Source organism: Pistacia vera, unplaced genomic scaffold, assembly GCF_008641045.1.
Source record: "Pistacia vera cultivar Batoury unplaced genomic scaffold, PisVer_v2 Contig477, whole genome shotgun sequence".
Lineage (NCBI taxonomy): Eukaryota > Viridiplantae > Streptophyta > Magnoliopsida > Sapindales > Anacardiaceae > Pistacia > Pistacia vera.
Window position 1 is genome coordinate 524,719 of NW_022196309.1, and position 8,671 is coordinate 533,389.

At 34.2% G+C, this 8,671-nt stretch overlaps 1 pseudogene; it reads right to left on the reverse strand.

Annotated features, from left to right (window-relative positions):
• Positions 1-2,260: 2,260 nt before the first annotated feature.
• On the reverse strand, positions 2,261-3,400 carry LOC116146371 (annotated as a pseudogene).
• Positions 3,401-8,671: the final 5,271 nt, after the last annotated feature.

An 8,671-nucleotide genomic window follows, 5' to 3' on the forward strand; every position in this document is an offset into this window, starting at 1 on the left:
AATCGCTTAAGCGACTAAGAGTCTATTACGAAGCATCACTTAAGCGATTACCCATCTGGGCAGATGTTCATTCTGCCTTAGCCAAGATCGCTTAAGCGATCCCAAATCACTTAAGTGATAGAGACTCGTTTAAGAAGAATCGCTTAAGCGATACATAAGATTGCTTAAGCGATCATAGATCTGGGCAGATATTCATTCTGCCTCGGACAAGATCGCTTCAGCGACCAAGAGTCTTTTAAAAAATCGCTTAAGCAATACAAATGGATCGCTTAAGCGATCATAGATCTGGGCAGATTCATTCTGCCTTGGCCAAGATCGCTTAAGCGATCTCAAATCGCTTAAGCAATCAAGAGTCTTTTACAAAAATCGCTTAAGTGATACAATAAAATTAGTAAACAAGAAAACAAAGTTGTATATTTGTATATGTGAATAATATTAAATACCTTTTCCTTTTTGTGCTGAATAAAGTTCTTGGAACCACCGCGGTGGTTACACCTCATCTTTGACCGGTTCTCAGAATAAGTTTTTGATCGTGCCTAACACCACAAAATTTAATATTAAAATACAATACATATATAATAACATTAAAAGTCATGTTGACCTTTTCTGAAACTTTTCACTAGAAAAAAGGTCACAAAGATATATCCAATCATCGGGATCTTTAATTTCTTTAGGACAATTATGTAATGCTTTCTCCTTAGTAGCATATGCTTTGAATTTCTTGTGTAGGGCACTCCGAAAGCTGTTGAATCTCTTACATAGTTTGTGCTTCAGCCATTTCAGCACATGGGGCTCCGTGACATCAATGTCAAACTTGGTCTAAATTCAGCAATAATGTACATGCATTAAACTTATACGGGTATTATATATTATTTACATAAGGAAGTATGACAATATGGATAACGATATGAAAGACATTACCGTGATATGAGCAATCATTTGTTTTTCCACATCGTATGGAACTTTCTTCCAAGTAAGCACTCTAACGGGGGCATAGTTCCTCGCAACTATTCCTACCTCAGTATTCAACTTTGATGCATTTACTCCAGTAGGTACTCCATCTTCTTTTTGAAAGTCTACATGCAACTTCGACTTCGCTGTTTGTATGAGTCTTTCACATCCACCTCCTCTAGTCTTCCTTCTCACGTTCTTTGCCACAATATTGGCTATAAAATCAAAATAATGCATCATTAGTAAATAATATGTTATCACAAGGACTGTTTACATGTTGGTAAAGTAAATTGGATTCTTAAATTTTAAAAAAACATTAGAGACAATATATAAAATCCAAGTATATATTTCAGTATGCTTATGTTAACCAATATCATAACTTTACCAGTGTTTGCAGCAATTTCAGGAGTCAGTTCAGCACTCTGATTCATTCGAACAACCTTTGCACGTCTAGCTAGGGTCCTTCTTGTACCAGGAGCCATCTTCGGAATCTGTTAACATCAACATAAGAGAAAAAATACTGAATTGTGTGGCCAATGTGCAAAGCCAAATTGGTTTTTTTCATTCTTTAATTGCTTTATGAGAGTTTGTTGTTAGTAGTTGTTGATTCAGTTTCTTTTTTAGTTTTTAACTTTTAGAACTGAATCTGTAAAGTCTCTTGATAAATAAGCCTGATAATATACATCGCATAAATAAATTGACACGGTACCTTTTGATAGCTTATCAACTCGAATTTCAATTAAGAACACAATTACATAAACAAAAACCATCAAAGAGAATTAAAACCCCATCAAACAGAAAAATTTTAGCGTTCTAACAAGGAAATATATAAGTAACAGAAACTGAAGAACAAACAAATCGTTCATAAAAAAAAAAAAAAAAAAAAAGCTACAACACCTTTAAGGTTGGTATCAAAAATTACAAATCACAAAAACGAAAAAGAAAAAGGAACTTTTGATAACCAAAAAGTAAGACAAGAATATTTTGAATCTTTCAATTCCTTTTTACCTTTATATTTTGAAAAATAGATAACGTGATTTAGAATATGCTATTTCATCTACTTTGGTATCTTTGTATCATAAAAAAAGAATCATCAACAAGATCCTCAAGCTTGAAAAAAAGAAAATAGAGAAAGAGAAGCTATTTAATATGAATGAAAGCACAGCAGAGATACCGAATCAATAACAGAAATAAAATACTTGAAAAACAAAAAACAAAAAGGTCTAAACTCACCTTTGTACACTTGAACTGTTGAGTAATAATCAGTAATATGAATGAAAGCAAAGCAGAAATACCGAATCAATAATAATCAGTACACTATTACACTATTACCAAAATCCATCTCAACTTGGCTCCAACCAGCTTCTTTTACTAATTGTTTATCATTTATCAAGCCTCTTGCTGTAGCTGCCTCTTTCTACTTGCCCACGGATGTATACAAATTTGCCATTAAAACACAATTGTCGGTACTTAGAGGGCTTAAATTTATCAACTTTCTAGCTGCAAGTTTTCCCAGCTCAATGTTGTTATGTTTCCTGCATGCACTAAGTAATGGAGCCCATACTTGAGCTTGTACTTGGACATGTATCTCTTGGATTGTTTTCAAAGCCAAATCAAACTAACCAACTGTGCCAAAAAGATCTACCAAGCATACATAATGTTGTATGCTGGGTTCTATTCCATACTCATTCTGCATACTTCGAAAATACCTTAATCCATCTTCTACCAATCTGGAATGGCTGCACACCGATAATAAGCTTGTGTAAACCACAACATCTGGCTTTATACCTTCTACTTGTTGCATCTTATGAAAGAGACTAAAAGCCTCATTTCCCATCCCATGAATGGCATAGCCATTTATCATAGCACCCCAAACAGCCAAGTCTTTATCTGACACCCTCTCAAACACTTCTTCTGCCTTGTTTATGCTCCCACATTTGGAGAACATATGTATCAAAGAGGTCAGAACTTGCCTACTAGACTCTAGCTCGTTTACCAAAATGTACTCTTCAATCTCCTTTCCCATGGCAAGTGATCCTAAATCAGCACAAGCTAAAAGTATTGTAGCCATGGTTGCTTCATTGGGATCTTCATCCTCGCATCCACATTTCAGTACAAGAGAATGAACCAACAAAGCTAACAACAAATTCCCTTCTTGTGAACAACCCGAAATGAGTTTTAAAAACACTATTAAGTTTGGTTTCAGACTAGTTCTTCTCATTTGGTTGAACACACTAAATGCTTCACCAACTTTCCCAACATTCACAAACCCACCAATAATTATTGCCCATGAAATAATGGAACTTTCTCCCATTCCATTAAAGACCAAACGCGCTTCATCAAGTCGACCAAATTTAACATACATTTTCATAACAGAGTTAGCTAAAGGTATCTCATTACTCAACAATCCAAGTTTAAAAACACAACAATGTATTGATAAGCCTAACATGCCAATAACACCTCTAAGTGAACAAAGAAAGGACGCGTATAATAATGGCGCCAATTCACAAGTTATCAAACAAAAATCAAGTATTTCAAATCAATGCAATGTCAATACATGAAAATACATCAGCTTGTCAAAATTTTAAATCAGATTCAATGTTACCATGTGAGAGAACTAAAGAATCAAAATTTGTACTTACGGGAGGTCAGGGATTGCCTCGTATTGGATGAATGAAGGAAGCCAAGAAGATCAATTGAAAGATGAAGATGCATGGAGAAGAGATGACGTCAGGTTCTGCATTTCGGAAATTCAGGCAACAACGATTAAGATGAAGACGCATCAGAAGAGATGAAGATGCGTGGAGAAGAGATATGAAATTGACAAAAATGCTTGCTTTATATAGGTTAGGGTTTTCTGTAAATGACTTAAAAAAGTAAGGGTTCTAATTAGTTGTTTAATTTTGAAATATAATTATATTTTGCTAATAAGTAAATTTATAACTAAACATTTAGTCAGTAAAGAATTAGTGTTAGTTGTCTATAATTTAGATCTGGCGGGAACAAATAATTTGGGGGGAATATGAATTTTTTAACTTAAATTGGCAACTAAATCGAATTTAGTTGCTGTATATTTTTTTCTGCAACTATTGTTAATATGAACACAAACATTTGTTGCTAAAAATACTTTGGGGCCCTTGTAATTACTATCCAAATATGGGATATTTTGGTAATTTCATTTTTCTGTAACTAATCATAATAGTTACTAATAAATCCCTAATTATTCGCAACTAATTTAGCTACTAAGGGGTAGTTGCAAAAAATTGTTTTTTGAAAAAAAAATGTAGATGCAAAATATAATATTTTAGATGCAAATTATCAATTTTTGGAGGGAAAAATCACCCGCACAAAATTGCAACTAAATTTATTAGTCACTAAAGCAACCTGTTCTATAACTAACAAAATAGTCGTAGAAAATTAACTTTAGACACCGAAAGTTGGAACATGTGGGCCCCAAAATTTTAATCCTCTTTGCCTAACTAATGTCAATTTTGTTGGTAAATGTAGCCTTTCTGCAACTAATTCTGGTTAGTTGCTAAAAAATTGGTTGCAGAATGCCAGTTTTCTTGTAACTTCATAATAATTATGGAATTATTTATAATTCCAAAAAAATTATGGAATTGTTTAAGGAAGTCCAAAACAATTATTGAATTGTTTACAAGGCTACATAAATAAAGAAAATGATATATCAATTTTAGTGTAGAGATAAAAAATTTCTAAGAACCCTATATAGTATATCTCTCTTGGCCTAATTCTTCTTTTACCTTAGTATGGATACTCTTTTGTTTAATTTCTCTTGAAATTAGAAGTCTCCAAGGTTGCTAAGGACTTAAAGTAACAAGCTATATCTTTCTTGTTTTTAATTTGATTGAATTTTTTTGCAAAATACTAATATACATATTATAATATCACATACATCATTCTCCATGCATTCCAACTTTCATGAAGAGGGGTTAGCAAATTGTTCTAGGCATTATATTGTTTTCTTGTAAGCTCTCTAAACAAATAAGAAACACAATGGACGTAGGCTCAAGATTCAAACTTGCCGAACCATTTTAAAAACCTTTCATGTCCTTTACATTAATGTTTTTACATTCATTACATTGTTGGTTATCTTTAATCATGCACACATCGGTTCCAGTTTCACCAAGGTCAATCGGATCGCTCTAGTTGGTGTAATTCTTGCACCAACAGGTTCCATCATATCTATTAGATTGCAATAAATCAATCACTATGAATTTGTATTAAGATTTTTTATTTTAATAATGCTTCTATACATATTCAAAATTTATAAGAAGGATTTTTATATGAGTTGTTTGATTTAAGCCCCACTCAATATCTTTCCAAGCCCTAGTAATAGCTTAAATATTTTTTACTTATATATATTATTTTATTCCAAGATACAATGTATTTTTTAGTAATTACAAGTTGAAAAATATATATTATTTTCAACAACTGTTATTGGGGCTTAAGAAAAGATTAAGTGGGCTTAAATAATCTGTACCACATTTTACATATAGGCTTGATAAAATTGGATATGACCTTATAGCATGATAGAAAATCCATTTGTCAAAATCGAGTTTGAGTTTAGCCTTATTGGTTTGGGTTATTCACATTTTAATCAAACATCGCCGAAACTCTGTTAGAATTATGATACTTTGACCAAGGCAAGACTTTCATTTTTAACTCAATTGACTAAAATAAAACCTAAATATCTCTCTTCTATATTCATTTTATCCCAATTTCAAATTGTAAATAAATAAATAAAAAGAAGGAACAATGTAAGATTGAGACATGTATTTAATGGACAAAAGTCTTGGACCTGTTTGGTACATGATTTGAAATATGTTATTCTGAAAAACTATTCTGAATAGGATATAATATAATTAAATCAAATAGGATATGATTATGAGAATGTGTTTGATACTTTAGTACATTTTTTGGAAAACATTTAGATTACTTTAACCTTTTACATTTGGTAATTTAGCAAACAACCACCCCCCAACAATAAAAGTTTATAATTTAACAAAAACACCCCGAACAACCTAACTGACTTCTGGCAGCTAGCAGTCGCCAAAATGGTGCACAATCGACTAGATCTGCCGATCTAGCGACTAGATCCACCGTGTATTTGGCCAGAAACGACCAAATTTATGGTGGTCGTTAACAACCAAAATCTGATTTGGCTATAGATCAATGCACGATCGGCCACATTCGGCCGATCGTGCGTCTTTTCGACGCCGACAACCGACGGTGGCCAGGGTGTTGGGTGGAAAGATATAAGTCAAGGTTGGGAATAGTGATGATTCCAATAGCTAAGTGAGATGTCGGTGGCAAAGACGGCGGTTGGCGGTTGATGGTGGTTGCTGGCAGCCAATAGTGGCTTGGGTGGGTGAGGGTGTTTTTGTTCATTTATAAACTTTTATTGTGAAATATAATTGTTAATTGTTTTGAGTTAAATAAAATATGATTGGATTTTGAATTAAATTCCGTCAATGTCAAAACAAACACGTTTTTTACTGTTTACTTTAAATAAGATAATTGAGTAGAGTTTTAAAAAGTTAAACGAACAGGGGCCTAATGATTGTATCAAAACAATTTAGTATTCTTTTATTCTTCTTGCTCATAACACAATCAAGCTGTAAAGGACCCAAAAATATTTAGGCTTCGTTTGGTTGCATTTTGGGAATACTACTTTTAGTATTCCCAAAAAAGTTAAACAGTAAAATACCCAAAAACTCACAATATTATTCAATATTATTCAACTTTTTTTAAACCCCCTAAATTTGTTAATTTAATTAAATATCTCTAAATATTTTTTAAAAATTACAAAAACACCCCAACAATCCACATTTACCAGATTTCGGCCACCACTGCGGGAAAATGGCCGGAATCTGGTTCAGCCGGTAGTCCGCTGATCTAGCCTTTGCCGGCCAGATCCACCGTGGATCTGGCCGGAAAAGGCCATATCGCGGAACGACCGGCAAGATCCAGCTGGTCATGCGCCGATACGGTGACTCTGGCCACCCTCCGGCGGTGGTGGCTGGCTATCCGTATTTGAGGGTGGGTTGGGGGTGTTTTTGTTAACTTTTAATGTTTTATTATAGGAGGTATTTTGTAAAAAAATAAACATAGGGGGTATTTTAAAATTTATAAATCCTACATCGTAATACCCGCCCAATTTAACTTTTTCCAAAAAACTTTTCCCAAAAACAAAAAATTGTGAACCAAACGGAGCCTTTGGATTTTCGCAAATCACTCTTCATATATATCTTTGATACACACCGGACACAGCCCATATTGCATCTCCTTACAAAATTGAAATTTTGATTTGTTTTCTATTTTATTTTTTTTCCATTTTACATTCATGTTATCTTAATCTTTCAATCTTCAGTCTGCACAACAAAAATAAAATATAAAAATTAAAACCAACCACCCTAAAAGTTTGGCAGAAATCCTGCAGTACAGAAAACATTGATTTTAGTTTTTTGTGTTCAGTGTTGGAACTTTTTCATTTTGTGTTGTTTTTTGTAATTGTTGTTTTTGTGTTTTGATTTGATTGTTTCCCACCATTTGTATTAAATAAATGAAGAAAGTTTGGAGCTTTGAGACTTGAATTTGAAGCGCTTCCTGGGTTCGTGTGGTGCAAATAATGTAAATTTTATAACATAATGTATAGTTACTATGAGGAAGGTGGTTGGTTTGTTGATTTTGAAGTATTGTTATGAGCAAATGACATGTTGCCACCAGAGGTTTGGCGAAATCTCAGTTGGTACCATTGGTTGCATTTATTCCAAATTTCCTTCCTTAAACACTGTTTCCTTTATTTTAATAGTTGAAGGTTAAAATGGTCATATACTTTTTATTTTCTGCAAATCTCTCAAACCCACTGCCAACTATTCTTTTTCTTCTACGACCGGACCGGTCCAACTATCGATTGGCCTCTTTTTCGATCCAAGATTTCAATTTCACTATTTACTCAAATCCCTATTTTGATCAAGGGCGAACGAGGAGCTACCAAGTGCTAGAGTTAGAGGGCTTTTGTAGAGTATAGGTCGGCGGTTCAAGGGGTAGTGATGGAGTGAATTTTCGACACCGGAATAAGCTATAATTTGGCCAAAAAATTCAACCCAATATGGGAGTCACGGCTGGCGAATGGGAGGCTACCAAGTGTCGGGGTTAGAGGAATTTTGTAGAGCGGAGGCCGGTGGTTTAGGTGGTGGTGTTTGATTGAATTTTGGAGGCCATAATAAGCCGAAATTTGGCTGAAAAAATCAACCCAATCGCGGCGGTGTTCGTGAGTCACGACCGGCAAACGGAGGGCTACCAAGTTCCAAGGTTAGAGGGGCTTTGTAGAGTGGAGCTTTGATGGTTCAAGTGGTGGTGTCAAATTGAATTTTGGCTATCGGAATCAGCCGAAATTTGGCTGGAAAAGTCAAAACCAAAACAGATAACAGGGGTATATTTGCTTTATTTTAAATCTGTAGGGACTGAAATGTAGTTTTTAGGGGTGTGTTTGTAAGAATTTAAACTTTTTGGACCGCCGATTAAACTAACAGTTTAACCGGTCGTGAATCGGGACCTTGACCGGGTCAAGGCTCAGTCCGGTTTTCAGAACATTACTTCAACCCATTCTTCTTCTTCCTCTTTTATCACAACACTCAAAATGTGCCCAGACTCAGAGATTAAACCTTTTCTTCTTCTTCATTTACCCTTTTCT